The sequence below is a fragment of the Paramisgurnus dabryanus genome, chromosome 20 (assembly GCF_030506205.2).
Source record: "Paramisgurnus dabryanus chromosome 20, PD_genome_1.1, whole genome shotgun sequence".
NCBI classification, from domain to species: Eukaryota; Metazoa; Chordata; class Actinopteri; order Cypriniformes; family Cobitidae; genus Paramisgurnus; species Paramisgurnus dabryanus.
The window spans coordinates 16318070-16338168 of record NC_133356.1 but is presented as its reverse complement, the minus strand read 5'-3'; the positions used below and the strand labels follow the sequence as shown (position 1 = coordinate 16338168).

Sequence of the window (20099 nt, the reverse complement as noted above, 5' to 3'; positions counted from 1 at the left end):
AATATGGATTCATAGCCTTAAATAAAGCTTTCAATATCTCATCTTCTGTCGCTTCATTTCTCCACCTTTTGAATAATGCTTGAAATGAAAAAACAAAATCACGCACACTTTCATTTGCACCCTGCAACTGGTTTCTTACCCTATCCTCCAACTCGTCTTGATAGTCCTCTGGTAAGAAAACAGATAGAAAAGTTCTCTGAAAGTCTTCCCAAGTTTTGGACTGTATATACCAGGGGTCTAGCGGGGACCACATTGATGACCCGTGGTATATACTGTACTTTTTTACTAAATAATTGAACAATTATTTTACATTTTAAAAAACAATGTATTCATTTGTATAAAATTACATAAGGCATTAATTTGTCTTTTCTTTTATACATTTAGCAAACACTTTTATCCAACGCAACTTACACATGAGGCAGCATTACATTTATTTATTTAACAATCAACACAACATCTGTCCTCATCCAGAGCATTTCCCCCCTCATCTTTAATTTCAGGGTTATAGTAATAATTTACCCAGTGCTTGCAGACAGCCTCAGCTCTCCTCACAACTTTGGCAGTCGCTTATAGTGCATGAGCTTGCAATGACGCAAACATTCGTCTTCCCAATTATCATCCAGTCAAGACAAACTCTATTTCTGGTCCAATCATAAATGAGAGTCTGCCTGTGCAGGAGATGATGTCATACAGTTATTGACAGTGAGGATGAATGAGTTCTGTTGACTTCCAGCATGCTTTCAGAATCTCCGTTGGCCTGGAGCCCAGACCTGTCCACAGCTTTTCACTGCCCCAGCTGGATGCCCTCTGCTTTGGGCACAGGATGGGAGAGACAAGGCCCCAGGTGCTCCAGGCTTCATCAATGCCATTCCAGTGAGCTTTCTGAATATAGCACAGTGTTCGTGCCGGCACACACACACACACACACACACACACACACACAAACACACACTCCCCTGTGGTGCAGCCATCTTCACAATGTGCTCAGCTGTTTGTTGGAGATATTGCACATGTGTCGCATGGGTGTGAGGTTTACTGTAGAAATCAAGCACTAAATTTTGATTTATTATTTAAGAGATATTAAATGATAGCTTTGAATTTAATACTGCCTATTTATTTTAACATTTGCCACCCGAAGCACATAAATTTATACCTGCAAAATGTTAACCGGCTTATGTGAGCACATATTATAGTTTAAATTTTAGACATAGACAGCGTAACATAACTTGTTTAAAATATAAATAGCAAGCACATTTTTGAAAGCGATTATATTAATTTCCTGATAGAATTGAAAACAAAAGTTGTTGTTTTTTAAGCTTGACCCTGTTGCTTTCTCATATTGAGTCTGTCACAGCATAGACAAGCTTTTTTTGTGTTTTTCACAGCTCTGTAAGCTGCTGACAGGAAATATAAATATGTTCACTTGTTTGATGCTAACAGCTATATTAAGCCTATGAACATGGTCATTGTATATTCTATGGAGTGCGGTGATGAGAGTCGTAACATCTCGCTATGCTGTTATTATCATTCCACATAATTACAGGGATTTGTGCTTGCTGATTGCTTTTGTCAAGCGGTTAATCTGAAAATGAGGAGGTAATGAAAGCCAACGTTAATATGGCACATATGTCTGTCTCTGTCCGTCTGGGATACACAACAAAATTTTTTGGTTATGGATAGCATAAACATTAGAGGAAAATGTAAGAATAACAATGATAGTAATACAAAATACAAGTGAAACCAAAAAAATATTTATCTTTAAAATGTAAAAAAAATGATGAGTAATGCTTGACAATCTAAGTTGCTTCGACATTGCTAAGATGTGCAAGAGCACACATATACACTGTAAAAAATAAAATGACCATTTGTTCAGAAAACAGTTTTTTTTTAGTTACAGATAATTGGAATTGTGAATATTGTGAGTCTATGTAAAAATCCATGTTAGTCCAACAATATGTAGCAAAATGTTGTAGCAACGTCCTTAACCAAGTTATATGAACATACATTTTATAATTGAGTTGCGCGCGCATGCATCTACGGGGTTTCCTTTCTCATTATCAGCCTCGCCACGTTTTCTGGCTGCCATTTTGGACTTGGAGCAGGGAGAAACAGTTTCAGGTGAGTAATTAACGTTAATTAATTTTAAGCACTTGAAATGAAAAGCTTTTTCTTTTTACAAACAATGTATTTCATTAGTGATGCAAATATGTTTGCGCAGTGGAAGCATAGTTTTCATAAAGACTTATTGTGGCAGGTAATTATCATTTTCACTTAAAAGTTGTAATGTTGACATACTTATATTTATCTTTGAAATTTAAAATTAGATGTAAGGTTAAATATTGAAATTGAATATGAACTAGTGATTCGGAATCAATAACGCAATCCAATCAGGACCTCGAAGCAAATTATATATTAACTTTACGCGGTTATATTAGCGTACTTAATGAAAATATGGTTTAAGCAAAAAATGTCCAGAGTTAATATTGATGGCTTTTTGTTAGGCTATTGATAATGTGGTGCTATTGTAATGTTTAAGAGGAAGTGGTTGTACTCCGTATTAACGAATTTAAATATATTTTTCATAGTGTTAAACCGGATTTTTGATGTGTTTGACTTTTACTACGCTGTACGGCAATACTGATTCTAGAACAGTCTGCTGTGTATGCTCTCGCTGTACTTTGACGTCATACGCCGTTCAGTCTGCGTAGCGCTCTATGCATATTATGTATTTTCAATCTATCCGTCGTACCTGTGCCTTGTCGACATCACACGAAACCCACGTCGTAATCAACCTCTTTCCAAAGTCTGGAAAAAGCAGTTTACATTAACAACTTCGAGATGAATGCGACTATCGGACTATCACGTGGGTTTGTTGTGTGTGTGACCGAAGCGCCATTTGGAAGGCATCGTAAATTCACTGACTACGCAATAAATAAGACTACTCGCGAAAAGAAGTCGGATTTGTTCCTTCAGCTTCGTACTTAAACTTGTAAGCTCTTGTTTATGGTATGTACATGAACAATTACCAAAACTATAAATCTGCTGAATTCTGTAAACATTTCACCAATGACTGGGTATAGGATTTATTTACATTTTCACCAAACGGTAATTTTCTGTACATGTTTTTCTCTGAAGCATGCTGTGTTCCACGGTGAACACACTACAGTGCTATTTGCTATACTTGCTTAATTATCAGTATATAAAATTACTGACAATATATTTTGTCTCTGTGTATCAATGCACACTATAGTTAGCACTTTTGTAATTAGTTGTCACCAAATGACTACTTTGCCTTAAGCAGTAAACCTTAACCCATTTGGTTTCCTTGGTGAATGTAAGACAATAAAGTATAAATAAATTGGAACTAGATTATTATCATGTGAACATGATTTTAAACAGTTTGAAATTAGTTAAAAATGCTGAAGAATATTACCATATTGAGTGCAATATATTGTCAAATTAGTTTTTTTTCATGTGTTTTCAAATACGTTTGTAACTCATGCATTTTTTTCTATTTTCCAGGATTATGAAAATACTTGCCTGATGGTATGTGTAAAGGTGTTTTTTTTTAAATTGGGGAAAAAATCATTGTAATTTTTAGTTAAAGAACTTTCTCTGTCTACCTCTCACTTTACAGGCTTTACTACTGTGAGTTGTCATTTCTTTAACCGATGCCCGACTTCAGCTTTTTGAAGTGCCACAGTCTGTCGAGTCCCTTATTAGTATTCTGAAGGATAAACTGCAGTTACAAGGACAGTTCATCTTGCAATTTCAGGACCCTGATTTTGGGAATGCCCTTTGCAGCCTGACTGACATCTCGGAACAGCCCAATGAAAAAGCAGTCTTGCATATTCCCGGAACATCCATGCAACCACACAGATGCTTCACTTGAAGAACAAAAACTTTTATTGATTGATGAAACAAAAAAGGCAAGAAGCAACATGGTGATCATACGTGAAAAAATGGAATTAACTTTTTCCCTGAGGAGAAAAGAAGTGGTAGAAGATCAACCAATGGTTGTAGACTTGCAGCAGAGGTGGCCTGCACTTTTTCTCCAGGAACAGGTAATGTTTTTCTTTGTTAAAAAGGCTAATTTGAATGATTTTGTTTTATTATCCTAAATTTGTTAGAAACGTGTAAAATGTTTTTATTACTTAAAGGGTTAGTTCACCCCAAAATGATAATTTTATCAAAAATCACTTACACTTCTGATTGTCTCCAGATCACATTTTTAGATATTTTTAATTAACACTGTGAGGCTTCTGTCTGTCCGATTGACTTCAAATTGTTGAATAAAACTGCTCATTTTGTTTTTTGTGCACACAAGTGTTGTCGTTGCTTCATAATATTATTATTGAACTACTGATGGCACATGGACCTTTTTTGGCGATGCCTTTTCTTTTTTTGTGGGGTGGTAGGGAAATTGTGAAACAAACTGAAGTCAATCGGACAGACCAAAGCCTCCTGGTTATCATCAGAACACATTTTTTAGATATTTTTGAAGACAATCGGATCACTTTGTGTTTTAGAACGACAAGTGATTTAGTGATTTATTAAAAAAAAATAGCATTTTGGAGTGAACTAACCCTTTAAGGCACCACATGTAATACACATTTTAACTATCTGTAAATGCCATTTCTGGTGTATTAAAGGACATTGACATTAGATTCACGCTGATTTTGCTACAAGAAGTAGTGTTTCTGCATGAATAGTATTTCAAGTTAAGACGCATGTTTTTTTTATCCGGTTTATGCTTTAAGTTTTGTTACCGTTACTACAATATGTATTTGTTATAAACAGATTGCTGAGGAATTCTTCAGAATCCCGGATAAAGACCTTCTTGATGTCTTCAGGGCAGCAATGGACCGATTTACAACAAAGCTCTTGAAAGTATACAGAGCTCGAAAAGCTGCATTTGGAGAGGATATGGAACAGCTCCTAGAAAGACTTGATGAAAGGGCAAGTTTAGTTTCATAACTTAACTGTTGTGAAGGTTTATTCACATTAGGTTGTCTGATATGAACCGTTTTCTTACTTTGGCTAATTGTTTGTTACCTTTGTATGTTTTTAAGATGACCGATATTGTTAATCACAGAAGGACTACTGCTTTGAAAGGCCTGCCTTTGTTTCTTTGAGAGGACCCAAACAAGCTGTTCAAGACATGCAAAGTAAGTAGTAAAGGCTTAAAGTTTTGAGATTTGATTATTTTTGTTCATTAGGTTTGTTTAAAAAAAGTGAATATTTACTTGTTCTAGTCTTATATTTGTGAGTCTGCAAATGTTGACTGTTTAATGACTATTAGGTCTGTGACAGTGGCAGTTTTTTTACCACTGCGGTGGTAATGCACAAATTCACCAAGGTGGTTAGGTTAGGTTAAAGGGCAAACTTTATTTTTCCCCGAAGGGAAATTTGTCTTGGGCAAAGGTGCTACAGTGTTGTTCTGAACAGACAATAAAAAAACCCAAACATTAATAATAATAATAAACAAAAATACATCCATTAATAAATCTAAAATGTTAAGTGTGTATACACGATGTTCTAATATGTTGTGTGGACATTATTTTTTGGTAGAGTTCAGCATTTTTATCGAGGCAGGAACAAATGAAAGCTTCAATCTGTTAGTTTTGCATATTGGCATTCTTGGTGCGGTGGTTATAGATTGTGTTTGTGAAATTCTTTCTCTGCTGGTGGGTGCTCGTCACAGGGTCAGGCAATGCTTAGGTTACTTAGCAACGAAAGGCGTTTTGAAGAGGGGGAAAGCGGCGCGATCATGTTTTCCGTGTGGTTTTAGACGCGACGTGAAGTAAATGTTAAGCAACTGTGCGTATGTACTTGGCCATTTCGTCGGCTGCTCGAGCCGAGCCCCAGAGGACCCAGGGGATCGCCGCATATCTGCGTGTTTATTGTAGCACTTACACTCATGAAACAACAAGTGAGAAACCTTTTTTGGGTTATAATGTTTCCGGAGGCGCTGAAAACGCGTTCTGATGGTATACTGGTAGCGCAGATTGATACTTTTTCGCAACTTTAAGTGACCAAGCCAGAACAGCCGTTTCTCAATCCAAAGGCTGCAGCCTTCGGTGGTCGCATATGCAGGCTGCATGTCATCAAGCCTGGTTTATTATTTTCAGACATTTGCAAGTCATAAGCATATTAGAACATTTGCAAGTCATAAGCATATTACAACAATGTATGATTATCAAAGAATAATAGTCAACTTTATAATTGTTAATGTTATGAAATAAGACATCTTGATGACGCATGCAGCTTGCAAATGCGACCTCCGGAGGCTACAGTCTTCGAATTGAGAAACGGCCAATATCTTGCCTCATTGTTCTGCTCCCAAGTCAGCGGGTCATCACTTATATCAGTTGTCTTTCCTTGCAAATAGAGCATTAACTCTGGGTCTGCGGGCTGTTTGCGTTAACACTAACCTTAAGACATCTCACTGGGCAAGATTATACTTTTATATTTTTTATAATTTGTGACATGCACACTTCCCGACCGTGGGTTGCACTCCACCACCGCGGTGGTTCTGTGGTAATTACAACCATCCCAGCCCTAATGACTATGACTTTTATGGTCTATTATGGATAGAATGCAACTACAAAATATCTGTTCTAATAGATTATTGTTTGTGTAACAGGACAACGAAGATGGGGCAAAAGGAGTGTCTATTGCCATTCTGTGTTTTGGAAGATGAGACCCAGGGACCATCACCAGAGGTTGTAAACATTGCTGTTGTGTTGGAGCAGGTCGTCGTTTTGAAAGATCTCCCAGATATTTCTACTGCTCTTGCATACCTTTTTGGCCTTCTGTATGCATTAAACATGTCCTATCCTCAAGCTCTTAAGTACACTTTTGACACCATTCAGAATGTTTTCATGGAGCTGGGATCTGGATGCACCAAACGTGTACTTTCTCTGAAGAACAAACTGTTGTAAAGAAAATCAGAACCGTGTTTTTGGATTCTTTTTGATGTTCATTTGTTTTAAGACCTAAAGTTCGCTTGGATACAAGGTCTGGGGATTCTTAGTTGGCATCTCTATTTCTTGTTACAGATGTCAAACTGTTCCAAATGCACCAAACGTGTGCTTTCTCTGAAGAACAAACTGTTGTAAAGAAAATCAGAACAGTGTTTTGGGATCCTTTTTGGGATTCATTTGTTAATAGACCTAAAGTGCAGCTTGGATACAACGTGATTCTTTAAGGTGACATCTATTTTGCTTGTCATAAGATGCATAAGACTGTTCTTAAAGAGTAACTAAACCCTAAACCAACTTTTTTTAGTTAATGATCTGTAAGAATGATGCTTTATTAGTGCTGCTCATTGATTTTAGTAAGTTTTTTGACATTTGGATATAAAGTGTTTCAATACTGCAATATATAGTGTAAAAACATCTGAGTGCTGCCCTCTTCAGGTTGAACGGTGGCTACTGCAGTTAAATTTTCCTATTGGATGTTGGGTTCAAAAAATTACTCGTGACGTAAACAGATTCAAGCTCACCACGCCCTTGTTACGATCTCAACACACACTTGGTACGAGCTTTAGTTCGTCATCTCTATCTCCGTTGGGATCTGCCCACTTTTCTTGCATTTTTCAAATATTGCCAGTGGGTGGAGTCACGCTCTGACCAGGGGTTTAGTTACCCTTTAAAGTGTATATAATTGTAATTTTGTATTACATCATACCATACCAGGTTAGTGGTTTCAGTAAGCATGTCTGCTCTTATAACTGGTTGTTTAAAATTGAAATTGTTAAAGGGATAGTTTATCCAAAAATGAAAACTGTCACATTTTGTCACTCTTATTTTTTTACAAATGTCTTCATTTTGAGGAACAGGAAGAAAGATGCTTTGAGGAATGTTTGTAAACAAACCGTTCATGAGCCTCATTCATTTTCATAGTAGGAAAAAATAATACTTTAGAAATGAATGGGGCTCATGATCTGTTTTTAGGGCTCATGATCTGTTTGGTTACAAACATTCCTCAAAATATCTTATGTTCATCAAATCAAATACATTTATACAGGTTTGTAACAACATGGGAGTAAGAAAATGACACAATTTTCATTTTTGGGTGAACTATCCTTTTAAATAAAACTGTACAAGTGTTTTAAATGTTGGTTTAAATGGGGTAATTTGAAAAGGTTTAGATTACAGAACATGTCAAGGCATTAAAAACACTATTGTTGGATAAAAAAAAAATCCTAAATTGATACAAGTTTTATGCTGTTACAGTTAAGTGATTGTCTGTATGCTTCGTGTATGCAAAATTTAAGTTCCTACTGAAGACGGAATCTAGACTTTTTAAAGTGCAGCTGCTGTGTCACAACTTAAAAAAAAAAGTTAAATGTTGTGAAGAGTTTGGGGTTGTGTAGCATCTTATTTCTAATTGAAATAAATTATGCTAAAAAGAATTGTTTTTGACCTGTCTTTATTTTGCCAATTGAACATTTCTCATCCACAAAACATAAAAAAGCTAATTAACTGAACAACAGCAATTGCGGTGACATAAATATCATTATTAGGAAAATTTAAAAATCAAAATTGCATAAACAAGCAAGTGTTAGTTGGCAAACATGCATAATAATTTTGCTAATTGAAAATTCTTCATCCACAGAACATAAAAAAGCTAATTAACTGAACAACAGTAATTGGTGTAAAACAAAAATCTTAATTAGGAAAATAAGAAAATCAGAATTGCAAAAACAAGCAAGTGTTAGTTGGCTGAACATCTTATTATTACTATGTGTAATTATTTAAAATACATTGAGACAACGCAAAAGTCTTAATGCATCAGGTTGACTCACTTTTTTACGTTTTCGCAGCAATTTTTTTTTTACAGTGTATGTACAGTACGGCACTGTGAGCCGCTTTAGACAAAACGTCTGCCAAATGCATAAATACAAGTATGTTACATCCTCATAAATATTAGTAAAATCTCATAAAAATATTTATGAGCCATAGAAATATTGTGATACTTTTGTTTTAGCAAGCATTACTGATGATGATGTATACAAATTGCTTTTAATTTGGGTGGATGTTGAGAAAATTTATTTATAGATGCTGTGGGACAGGAAAAAGGTGTTAAGAGAGGAAATGAATGGCAGCCCCATCTGAAACCATCACTCATAATCATATAAAAGATTATTACTTTTAGACACAAGATGTGCAGAAGTGTGTACAAGAGCAAGTACAAATATTTTAGTTTAAGGCACAATACTGGCTTTAAGTTTATGAAATTGAACAAAATCAGAAAATGCATTTAATGGCTTTGTATCTGTTTAGCACCAATATTAACATGTACCACTCATACCACATTTTATTTTCTTGTAAACATGCAGATATTAAACACATTCAGCTATCTACTTTCACAAAGCTCCTTCTTGTGTTATTACAGGTAATGTGCTGCCTAGCTGTCACTGGGACATTATCCTTTTAAAGCAAGGGTCCTAATATGTACCATTTAGGTACAGATACATTTGGACCAATGTGTACCTTTTAGGTGCTAATATGCACTCTTTGGTACTAATATGTACCTCTGAGGAACTAAGAACTCTTTATTGTAGTTGCAAATGTGTACTTTTTGAGAGGGTACCACCTAGAGCTGTAATCGGGCCTTAAAAGTTAGGCCCGAAATGACTGGAGCCCGACAGAATACAGCTTTTTAAAAGCCCGAACCCGTTTACAGCCTGACATTATTTAAATGTGCGCACGCACACAGCTTTTGTCAAGAATGTTTAATTTAATTTAATAAAATAAGTCATCTGCAACATCATAACATCTCATTCTTAATAGGCCTATGCAATACACTATAAATAGGCCAACATGCCAAAAAACAAAAAACAAATATTTCTTAACGAATTAAATTAAGATAAAACATTCTGAATTAAGATAGGTATTTGCTCCGCGGGATTTGCTTCGGCACTTCTCTCCATCAATGCCAACATTAGTCTATATCCTCTGTCTAAATTATGTATTAATTATGACTCAATTAATATTTTGTTATATATTGAAAAACATTTACTCACCAATATTAGGCTACATGTTTTTGTTGAGGAAAATTATTAAATCCACTGTATGGCTTCAGCGCGGTCCTGCGCTTGATAGTGCATCCAGCAGCATTGAACTTGACTGCTCATTTACCTCGCAAAGCTGGAGCTCAAGCCCAGCCCAAGCCCGTGTACAATGTTAAAAATGAAGCCCGAACCCGTCGGGTCCCGACGCGTCCCGTGAGGTTCAGGCAAAGATCTTCAGCTCTAGTACCACACTCTTAAGAAAAATGGTTCTTCAAGGTTCTGAAATGATGGTTAAGGTTCTATATAAAACCATAGCTTACTGAAGAACCCTTTTTTCCCGAAATGGTTCTTGTCTTGACAAAAAGGGTTCTTTATTTCCCTCCTTTTTTGATTTTAAATTTAGTTAGTTATTAGTCCTGATTATTTTCACCTGTAAAAGCCCTGAATCATCAGTCCTGCTCAACTGCCTGCAGATTAACATCACAAGCAGGTAAGAGAGTAAAATAATCATCATTTACTGTTAAAAACATTTTGAAAATTAAAGTTTTGTGTGTTCTTATTGTAATTTATTTATTTTATAGGAGGTAACCTTTATACTGTAAGCTTCATTCCCTTTAAAGCAGGTAAGCTTCATACATTAATTTTTAAATGATATATTTAAGGGACTCTGCTTTAAGACTTAGGATATTGATTTGTTAAAGTGTTAAAAAGCTAATAAATGTATATTGTACATTAAGTTTATTAAACTAATTATCAGAAGAACATGTGTTTAGTTTTTTAATTGATATTTCAGAGTTTTTGTATGTGAGGTAGCCTAATCTTGCTGGGAGTGAAACCATTGTGTTTGATCGCTTGATATGAGAGACACATCCTGCTTTTAAAGGTGATGTATGCATGTTTCTTTTGATGCTTACATTAAAATAATGGTTATTTACTGTTTAAACATTATGAAAATTGAAGTTTTGTGTGTTCTTATTGTAATTTATTTATTTTATAGGAGGTAAACTTTATACTGTAAACTTCATTCCCTTTATAACAGGTATAGCTTCATTTGAAATGATATATTTAAGGGACTCTGCTTTAAGACTTAGGATAATGATTTGTTAAAGTGTTAAAAAGCTTATTAAACTAATTATCAAAAGAATGTGGTACAACATGTGTTTAGGTTTTTTTTTTGATATTTCAGAGTTTTCGTATGTGAGGTAATCTTGCTGGGAGTAAAGGCAGTGTGTATGACCGCTTGATATGAGAGACACATCCTGCTTTTAAAGGTGATGTATGCATGTTTCTTTCAATGCTGACATTAAAATAATAGTTATTTACTGTTTAAACATTATGAAAATTGAAGCTTGGTGTGTTCTTATTGTACTTTATATCGTTTATAACAGGTACACTTTATACCGTAAGCTTCATTCCCTTTATAGCAGGTAAGCTTCATAATGTTTTAAATGATATATGTAGGGGACTCTGATTTAAAAATGATTTAGGATAATAATTTGTTAAAGTGTTAAAAAGCATATACATGTATATTGTACATTAAGTTTATTAAACTAATTATCAAAAGAATGTGGTACAACATGTGTTTAGTTTTTTTATTGATATTTCAGAGTTTTTATATGTGAGGTAATCTTGCTGGGAGTGAAGGCAGTGTGTATGACCGCTTGATATGAGAGACACATCCTGTATTTCAAGGTGATTATATGCATGTTTCTTTCAATGCTGGCATTAAAATAATAGTTATTTACTGTTTAAACATTTTAAAGATTGTGTGTGTGATCCTGTGGCACATTTACATGTAATAGCAGAATTACTTATTATTTTTGTCTATCTGTTGTAGGTGGATCATGAGTGAAGCTCTGCAGGTCAGCCATTGACTTGATAACAGTTGTTTATGTTTATTCAATTTATGAATAAATCTCTCACCAACCATTCACCTATTTACTGACAAAACAGGTAGCTTGAGCTGAATCATATTAAAACTTCTGTCAAATCATGTTTTACATACAGTATGTAAGCAAACTTCAGGCTAATATTAACTTGTTTTGTCTTTATGTCTTATCCTTTCACCCATGACCAACAGATCCAAATCTTGTTCGGCCTGATGCTCAACCTTGTATGATGATGACCAGAGCAAGGTGATGGGAATCTGTGGTAATCACACCCTGCATCTCAAGATCAACATGACAAATGCAGAGTAGACCATCTCTTATCTTACTCTTATCTGACGAAATGTTCAACGTCACTGCCACAAAACAAAGAACATTGAATGGAACATGTACTGTACAATGATCCAGCAAACAAAATAATATGGACTTTTTTGTTAGCTTCTACAAACATTGACACAATTCTATTGACTTTTATTTTTACAGTTAGTAATGTATTATTAACATCCCATTCCAACCCAGTCTCATGAAAAAACGTACCCTGACTACGTTGGTCCAATTTGCAAAACGTAGAGGGGTTACAATAATGGCCCTAGAATTGTATGACTGTTACATTTTTTTTTCGCCTATTCTTTTAATGGCCCTTGAATTGTATGACTGTTACGTTTTTCTTTCGTCCAAGTCACGTGACTTTCAAGCTACCGGCCGTGAGAACAAAAAACATGGCGGACATTTCTCTCATTTTTAGGGGAAAAATCTATATTGTGAGTTAGTTTCTGCATAAAAATAAGTTTTGATTACATTTCTAGCGAGAAATATATATTTTATTTTCATAATATGCACTCAGTAAATTTACATAATCACTCGCTTGCTCGATGTTACGCAGATTTTTCAGATCTCGCCAGAATAATGTAAAACTGATACGTTTAGGTTGCTATGGTCGCTGCCAGGGCTCGTCACATGACGTCTTCTACAGACTATAATAAATAAGAATAAATAGGAAGAGGCAACAATAAATGATCTATGCCAGCGCAAGTCAATATTTATCTGGCCAGTCAACTGGTTTTTAATTTAAAAAATCCCTCGCAGTCTGAACTGCAACAGCACGGTCTGCGGTGAGTTAAACAACGTTCAACTGCAGGATCAATAGCATTCAGCGGTGAGTTTAACAACCCTCAAATGCGGTTAAAACAACATTCAGAGGGAAGCTTTATTTAAACCGCGTTCAACTGCAGATAAAACAACATTCAGAGGTGACTTTAACAACGCTCCACGGCGCGTGGGAGTAGCATTTTAAGCGTTTTCTGATCATGTAGGTAAGTGCTTTGATTAACTTTAGACGTGATGCATGCTGGGTGGCAAATATTTTTTATCAAAGGCTCGTTGATGGTAATAAATATACATATAAATATACATTTTACTATAATACGATTGTTTTCGATTAATTAATGGGTTGTTTAATTATTAATTTGTTTATTTTAAATCCTGTAATTTAACAACTCTGACGTCATCGAATGCGACGATGCCAAGGTCCATTGCGATTTCCACTCGGTAAGTTGATGGAGATAATTCTTACATTTACACAGCAAAGAAATGTTTAATCGTGACAATAAGTTGTGTTTGGAACATTCTAATGTAACGTTATAAGGTAGCAATCTTAGGATGGTAAATTATATAAGTCATTAAACAAATAACTTTGTTGCACCACATATGCATAGGCTAATAGCAAAAGTAGCTAATTAAACTATTTTTTGTCGCAAATAAGTTGATAATGCAAGATACAGGGAAATGCAAGATTTTCAGTAGCGATATGTTACCTATATTACACTAGCTCGCAACAATTAAGCCTCTTTTAGCCAACATGATCAGATGAAGAACAGTGTTGCCAGATTGGTTTGTTTTCCAGCCCAGTAATTACTTAATAATCCACACAAAATTATACAATGAACTCCCAGAATGATCTATAATAAACAATACAACTTAACTCATAACAGCTCCATTATTGTGGCTCATCATGTTTTAATATGAAGTAATTAAAGCCAATTTCAGCCAACACGATCAGTATAAATTATAAACATTTAACTGTACAAAATCAATATCACATAGATTTGAGCTTAAATTTGTGTGTGTGTGCATACATATATGTGTGTGTTTATATATAGGTGTGTTATTTATTTATTTTCTGTTTAGGTCCTTCAACTCTTTATACCCCCATCACACACACACACACACACACACACACACACACACACACACACACACACACACACACACACACACACACACACACACACACACACACACACTCACACACACACTCACACACACACACACACACACACACACACACACACACACACACACACACACACACACACACACACACACACACACACACACACACACACACACACACTTTCTTGGTAATCTGTAAGAAGAGGAGGCAGCAGCACCAGAGAAGACACCTGAGCCGAGGGTGCATTGGAGACAAAGAGACACTGATGTAAATATTGTCTATGCAAGGCCAAGGTCATGCAGGAATCAACCAAAGAAAGGTCAGTATTGTTTATATTTTAAAATATATTTTTAGGATCTACACTGTTCAGGACTTACAGGTGTATAAAATTAATGGATACTACTTCTAAGGCTAATGTCAATGGCCAATCAGTTTGTTTCTTTATAATCTGTTTTATTAAAGCATTCTTATTTGCTGTCATCATCTGCATGACATAGATAACCATCCAGTAACTGGACTGTTAACATTAGGGTTTGGGAAATTAAAGTGTCGTAGTTTTTCTCTTTAGCTATAATGTTTTTTGTGTAAGGTTGCTGTTAGTGCATAAACAATACCTGCAGAATTATAAAGCTTAAAGTTCAATGCCAAGCGATATGTTTCCTTTACCAGGATTCCCCTTTCAAAACAGGAAAAATGGGACCTTTAAACAGAGAGCTTGCACCACCATTTCAAACTGGTAACCAGACTGTGCCACTAGCCTTGGGACAAGTTGGAATTTTGTATATATGTATATTATATATAAATGTTGCTTTGTGTTGTTTTTATCCTCTAAAGCTGATCACATTCAGAACACTGATCCTCCCAATGCTCCTGACACTCATTGTGAGGTGGCCTTTGCTCCAGAGACTGTTGGTGTGTACATCAATGTGTTTAAATTACAGTATATAACAGTAGGTTATAATGTAAATACATCGTTTATTTTCTTAAATTTGATAGAATACCGGACCTTTTACACTCAAAGCCATTCCATGAAGTACAATAAATGCTGTAAATGTATATTCATAAAGGGAAATATAAAAGTATTGTTTTTGTATACTCCATACTATTTTTTACAGAGTGCATTCACTGAACGATTTCTCAGGTGACGAGGCATCACCTCCTGGAACCCCAAGAGATCTTCTTCTGGCTTCCTCAAACTGGAGAACACGTCAAAGTCTCTTCAGAGAGGTGGAGGGCATGTGGTAGCACACATCTGCCTAAGTAAGTAGTTAAGCTACAGTAATAAGCTTTACTATTTCAATTATACCTTTTTGTCTCTTATTTCTGTTTGATGATGGATACTCCTTGTCAGCCACCATTATTCAATTACAATCTTATATTATTCAGTCAAATCAAACAATCTTAATTGTCCTGCACTGTATGATGTTTTTCAGTGTGGCTTGTACGCGTGGAAATGTCTGACAAAATCTGTGGTTGTTCACCAGAGTGAAGAACTTTGTTTTGTTCTGTTATAGTAGAATCTTAAAAATCTTTACATACTTGATTTCCAATAATTTAGCATTGATACAACATTTAAGTATGAAAAGTAGAAAGAAATGTATAAATTGTACAAAGAAATCAAACACTAATGAATCTAATTAAGGTTTATATTACAGGGAATGTGCAGTGGGAGACTTAAACAGAAGTGGGTACTGGCCTGCAACCCTTCAACTCACCACAATTTATGCCATAGATATCTTGTTTTCATTTCAAGAAATGAAGATGGCGGCACCAGGACTGTCCTGTCAAGCATTTTTTAAGAATGCTGGATCAGCGAACTGTCTGCTTTGGTCGTGTGAGTATTTATCCTACAGTATTGATAATATATTTGAATTGTGGGTTGAAAGCTGCTTGGTGCTAATGTATTTGTTGCACATTATTAGCTGTTGATTTCCTTATTTTTAATAGACTGGCAAGATCTCAGCAGACAGTTTTCAGAAAAGTTTTTTGAGTGGGAGGCTGTGCGATTCAAGGTGGACAATATATGCAAGGAAGAGCCTTTCACCTGCCCTGCATGCACCCCAGAGATTATCATTTCAAGGATACTGCTAGGTACTCCAAACTTTGTTTCACAGTGTTTGTATTAAAAAGAAAATGGTAACACTTTTAGTGCTGCCTCACGATTAGTCGTGACTAATCATTTGCAGAATAAAAGTTTGTTTACATGATATTATGTGGGTGTACTGTGTATAATAATAATAATAAACAAACACGTATATAATTTAGAAACATTTGCATGTGTATATGTTTATATTTATGTTTATATTTTTATATATATATATATATATATATATATATATATATATATATATATATATATATATATATATATATATATATATATATATATATATATATATATATATATATATATATATATATATATATATATATATATATATATATATATATATATATATATATATATATATATATATAATTCTTATATTTTTTCTTAAAATTGTACATGTATGTGTGTGTATTTATATATACATAATTATTATACACAGTACACACACTTTTATTCTGCAAAGCAGCACTAAACGCTTTACAATAATGTATTAGTAAACGCATTAACTAACTTGAACAAACAATTAACAATATCGTTTTCCAACATGTTTTAATTCTTGTTAATGTTATTTTATGTCATTACAGTAATTAATGTTAGCTCATGGTGTATGACTTAAAATTTACAACATTTGATTTTATAAATGTATTTGTAAATGCAGAAATTAACATGAACTAAAATTAATTAATGCTGTAGAAATATTGTTTATTGTTAGTTCATGTTAGCTAATGCATTAACTAATTGTTAACAAATACAACCTTACTGTAAAGTGTTATCTAGAAACTTAAATCTTGTGCATCAAGTAAACCTACACAATAAGTTATCATAAATTGTTTTGCCCCACTTTTAGATCTGAGGAACCGGCCATCTTTGAAGGTGTCTTTATAGCCAAGGATAAAGATGTTACCAGATTTCTGGACTACATTCACAACACAACCACAACGAAAAGCTTGCCAGAAAACAGGATGTAACCTGTAAATATTGGCCTTCAATAGTTGTGAAAAGCTGTCCAGAGCTCCAGAACCTTCTTAAAGGAACACGCCGACTTCTTGGGACTTTAGAGAGTTAGATAACCCCCAGAGTTAGATAAGTCCATACATACCTTTTTCATCTCTGTGCATGCCATAACTCTGTCTGACACACCCACTGCTAGCCTAGCTTAGCACAAAGACTGGAAGTAAATAGCTCCAGCTAGCATACTGCTCCCAATAAGTGACAAAATAACGCCACCAATTTCTTATTTATATGTTGTGATTTGTATCGTCACCTCGTGTACAAATAACAAGGGCATATGAGACATAATCATCTTTTAATCGTATATATACTGTGAACTATATTCTCAGAAGGCAAAGCACTGCTACTTGGGCAGAGTGATTAGCTAACTCTCTGCTCCTCACCATTCTCAGGTGCTGCGAGCAAATTATTCCGCCCAAGTAGCAGTGCATATATACATATACATATACATATACATACACACATACACATACACACATACACACATACACATACACATATACATAAACTATACAAATTGAGAGCACTATGCTAGCTGGAGCCATTTACTTCCAGTCTTTGTGCTAAGCTAGGCTAGCGGTGGGTGCGTCAGACAAAGTTACGGCACGCACAGAGATGAAAAAGGTTTATATGGATTTATCTAACTCTGGGGATACAGTGAATAAGCTAAAGTCACAAAAAGTTGTCGTGTTCCTTTAACATGAACCCATTCCTTTCAGTTTTTCATGCCAAAGCCCATAATTTTAAATGTGAGGTATGGAAAAGTTGCTATGTGATAGAAAATAAAGTGAACATCTATATATTTTTTTCTTTAACTAGGTGAAATGGAGTGAGGCAAATGCAGGATGTTGCTGTATTAACACTAGGAGAGGAGGTGGGACAGTGCAGTACCTTCCTCTCTAGGATTGCAGTGACTACAAAACAATTGTGAAAAGCAGGTAAGACAACTGCACTAGTTATATAATCATATAATAAATATGTTGATATCTGACACATTTTCTGTGTTCGCAGGACGCGCAGACAATCTGCCTCTCATGGCCATGCGCTGGAATCAGCAAAAGTTTAACAATTTAGCCATCTTAATTACTCGTCGATATCAGAAGGTAATGAAATCAGTAGAATTTGTTTTAGATGTTTTGAAATGTGTCTGAGCAATGTTTGAAGCAGTGCATTAAACAACATTTGTTTTTGTTTCTTGCTATCTGTGATTGTTTGTCATTGTAGACCAAAAAGCTCTGGAAAGCCAGTTAGAAAACCTAGAGTCCATGAAAGCCCAATTGGCAGTGACAGAAAGCTAATTGGAAGGCTAGGTCAGTGATATAAAGGAATGGGCAGATTGTGATGAAATAATAATTTGTTATATTATGAATGCATTTGACAAATTTTATGAAAAAGGACACAATTTCCAAAATGCTTCAAATATTAGTCTGTATCCCCATACAAGTTCAGAGATTATTTGAAGTTTGACTTTTAATACATATGACTTAAGACATTTTTCATTATTGCATTCCAGACTCTGTACATCTAAGTCAGTTTGGAGACTTCAGGAGGAGCAGAAGATGCTTGTTGCAGAGATGGACCATCATTGGAAATCTCTAAGCTTGTGCTGATGCCATCAGAGAGCTGTCCTGCTTGTTTTCTAATGAGACAATGAAAAGTATGTATTTGTAATATATGGCATAATGGCAATGTATATTTTTATTTTGTTTTTAGTAAGAGTATAACCTATTAACTTAAATCTGCTAAAGTGCACATTCACATAACTACATATAGGACATATCCTCTCTAATCATTGAAGTAACAAGTAGTAATGAAAACACATTTTATTAAACCATAAGTGGCTGTAGGTCAACAAGTCATTGCACTTTTTTCTTCCTGAAATATATAACTACTTTCTAATAACCATAGGGACCAGCCGTGTGGTCCGTCGGATTGTCACCACATCCTATAGACTTTTTGTGCAGCCACCAATCAAAATTTGCCAGACTATGACTCTTCTGACCAGCAAACATTTTGTTGACTTATAGGGGCTGCTCTAATAAATATACTGTCTGTTTATTAAGTTTCTAATTAAAGTTATTGTGTTCCTCTTTTAAGATTCACCATGTGGCCTAAGTGAAGAGGGTCTAAAAGGTCTGCTGAGCACCATTCTCAGAGAGCAACATAAAATCAGAAAAATTTGCAAGCAAGAGACTGTTACCTACAAGTTTTGTCTGGAGCAGAGAACATCAACTTCTTGTACAGTGCTTCACCTGATGAGTACGACAGTGACTTTGACATTTCTGATGATGGTCTGTAATCCACAAGACTGTCACCTTCCATCATTCTGGACAAAGACTTCTAACTGTCAATATAAAGCATTTAATAAAATCTACTTTTCATAACCTTATGTAGCCTCTTTATTCACATAATACACATACTGTATACATGTACAATATGCTTCTACAACTACTCAGTGGTGGAAATAAAGTGAATAATTAAAGTAGGGGTGAGCGGGGCACAAATAAACATGGGGTTGATTGTAAGACGGTTACATATTTTTTATACAGGGCCAAGCAATCTGTGCTTTTGGTCTTTTTTCTGACTGTCAGAAGATGAATTTGTGTAATGTGTTTTGGTTAAGATATTGAACAGAGAGTGTTTTAGAGGCATGGAAGTAAATTTCTTTGTCTAATGTTTTTTTCTATTTTTGAGTTGGGTGTGTAAGTCACCAAATCCAACCTTGCATTATTTTGATCACTGTCTTGTTACCTTAAACATAACAGGTTTTTGAAACATGTCAGCATATAGCTGATAGCTGGGATTGAAATCATTTTTACACAGCGGGGTTAGTTGTAA

The 20099-nt window shown here is 35.0% G+C and overlaps 3 long non-coding RNA genes across 8 annotated transcripts; all 3 read left to right on the top strand.

Moving 5' to 3' along the window:
- Positions 1 to 1837: 1837 nt before the first annotated feature.
- Positions 1838 to 8839, top strand: LOC135787009 (uncharacterized). 4 transcript variants are annotated; one of them, XR_010547028.2, is made up of 6 exons: positions 1838 to 2118; positions 3523 to 3546; positions 3638 to 4064; positions 4801 to 4959; positions 5073 to 5168; positions 6647 to 8839. It is a non-coding gene; the product is annotated as an uncharacterized lncRNA (long non-coding RNA). The 4 variants fall into 4 exon arrangements; XR_010547027.2 differs by lacking the exon at positions 1838 to 2118 and adding an exon at positions 2726 to 3006; XR_012335567.1 differs by lacking the exon at positions 1838 to 2118 and having other exon boundaries at positions 2726 to 3546; positions 3776 to 4064.
- A 1477-nt stretch (positions 8840 to 10316) lies between these two features.
- LOC141281307 (uncharacterized) lies at positions 10317 to 11704 on the top strand. The gene is made up of 6 exons (XR_012335525.1): positions 10317 to 10644; positions 10835 to 10904; positions 11019 to 11060; positions 11208 to 11292; positions 11410 to 11448; positions 11629 to 11704. It is a non-coding gene; the product is annotated as an uncharacterized lncRNA (long non-coding RNA).
- Positions 11705 to 12760: 1056 nt separating this feature from the next.
- Positions 12761 to 19650, top strand: LOC135787008 (uncharacterized). Of its 3 annotated transcripts, XR_010547025.2 has the most exons (13): positions 12761 to 13455; positions 14095 to 14459; positions 14810 to 14876; positions 14975 to 15052; positions 15256 to 15400; positions 15796 to 15974; positions 16088 to 16231; positions 17098 to 17221; positions 18081 to 18199; positions 18273 to 18364; positions 18486 to 18571; positions 18775 to 18918; positions 19359 to 19650. It is a non-coding gene; the product is annotated as an uncharacterized lncRNA (long non-coding RNA). The 3 variants fall into 3 exon arrangements; XR_010547023.2 differs by lacking the exon at positions 14810 to 14876 and having other exon boundaries at positions 12763 to 13455; XR_010547024.2 differs by lacking the exon at positions 14810 to 14876 and having other exon boundaries at positions 12764 to 13455; positions 15894 to 15974.
- Positions 19651 to 20099: the final 449 nt, after the last annotated feature.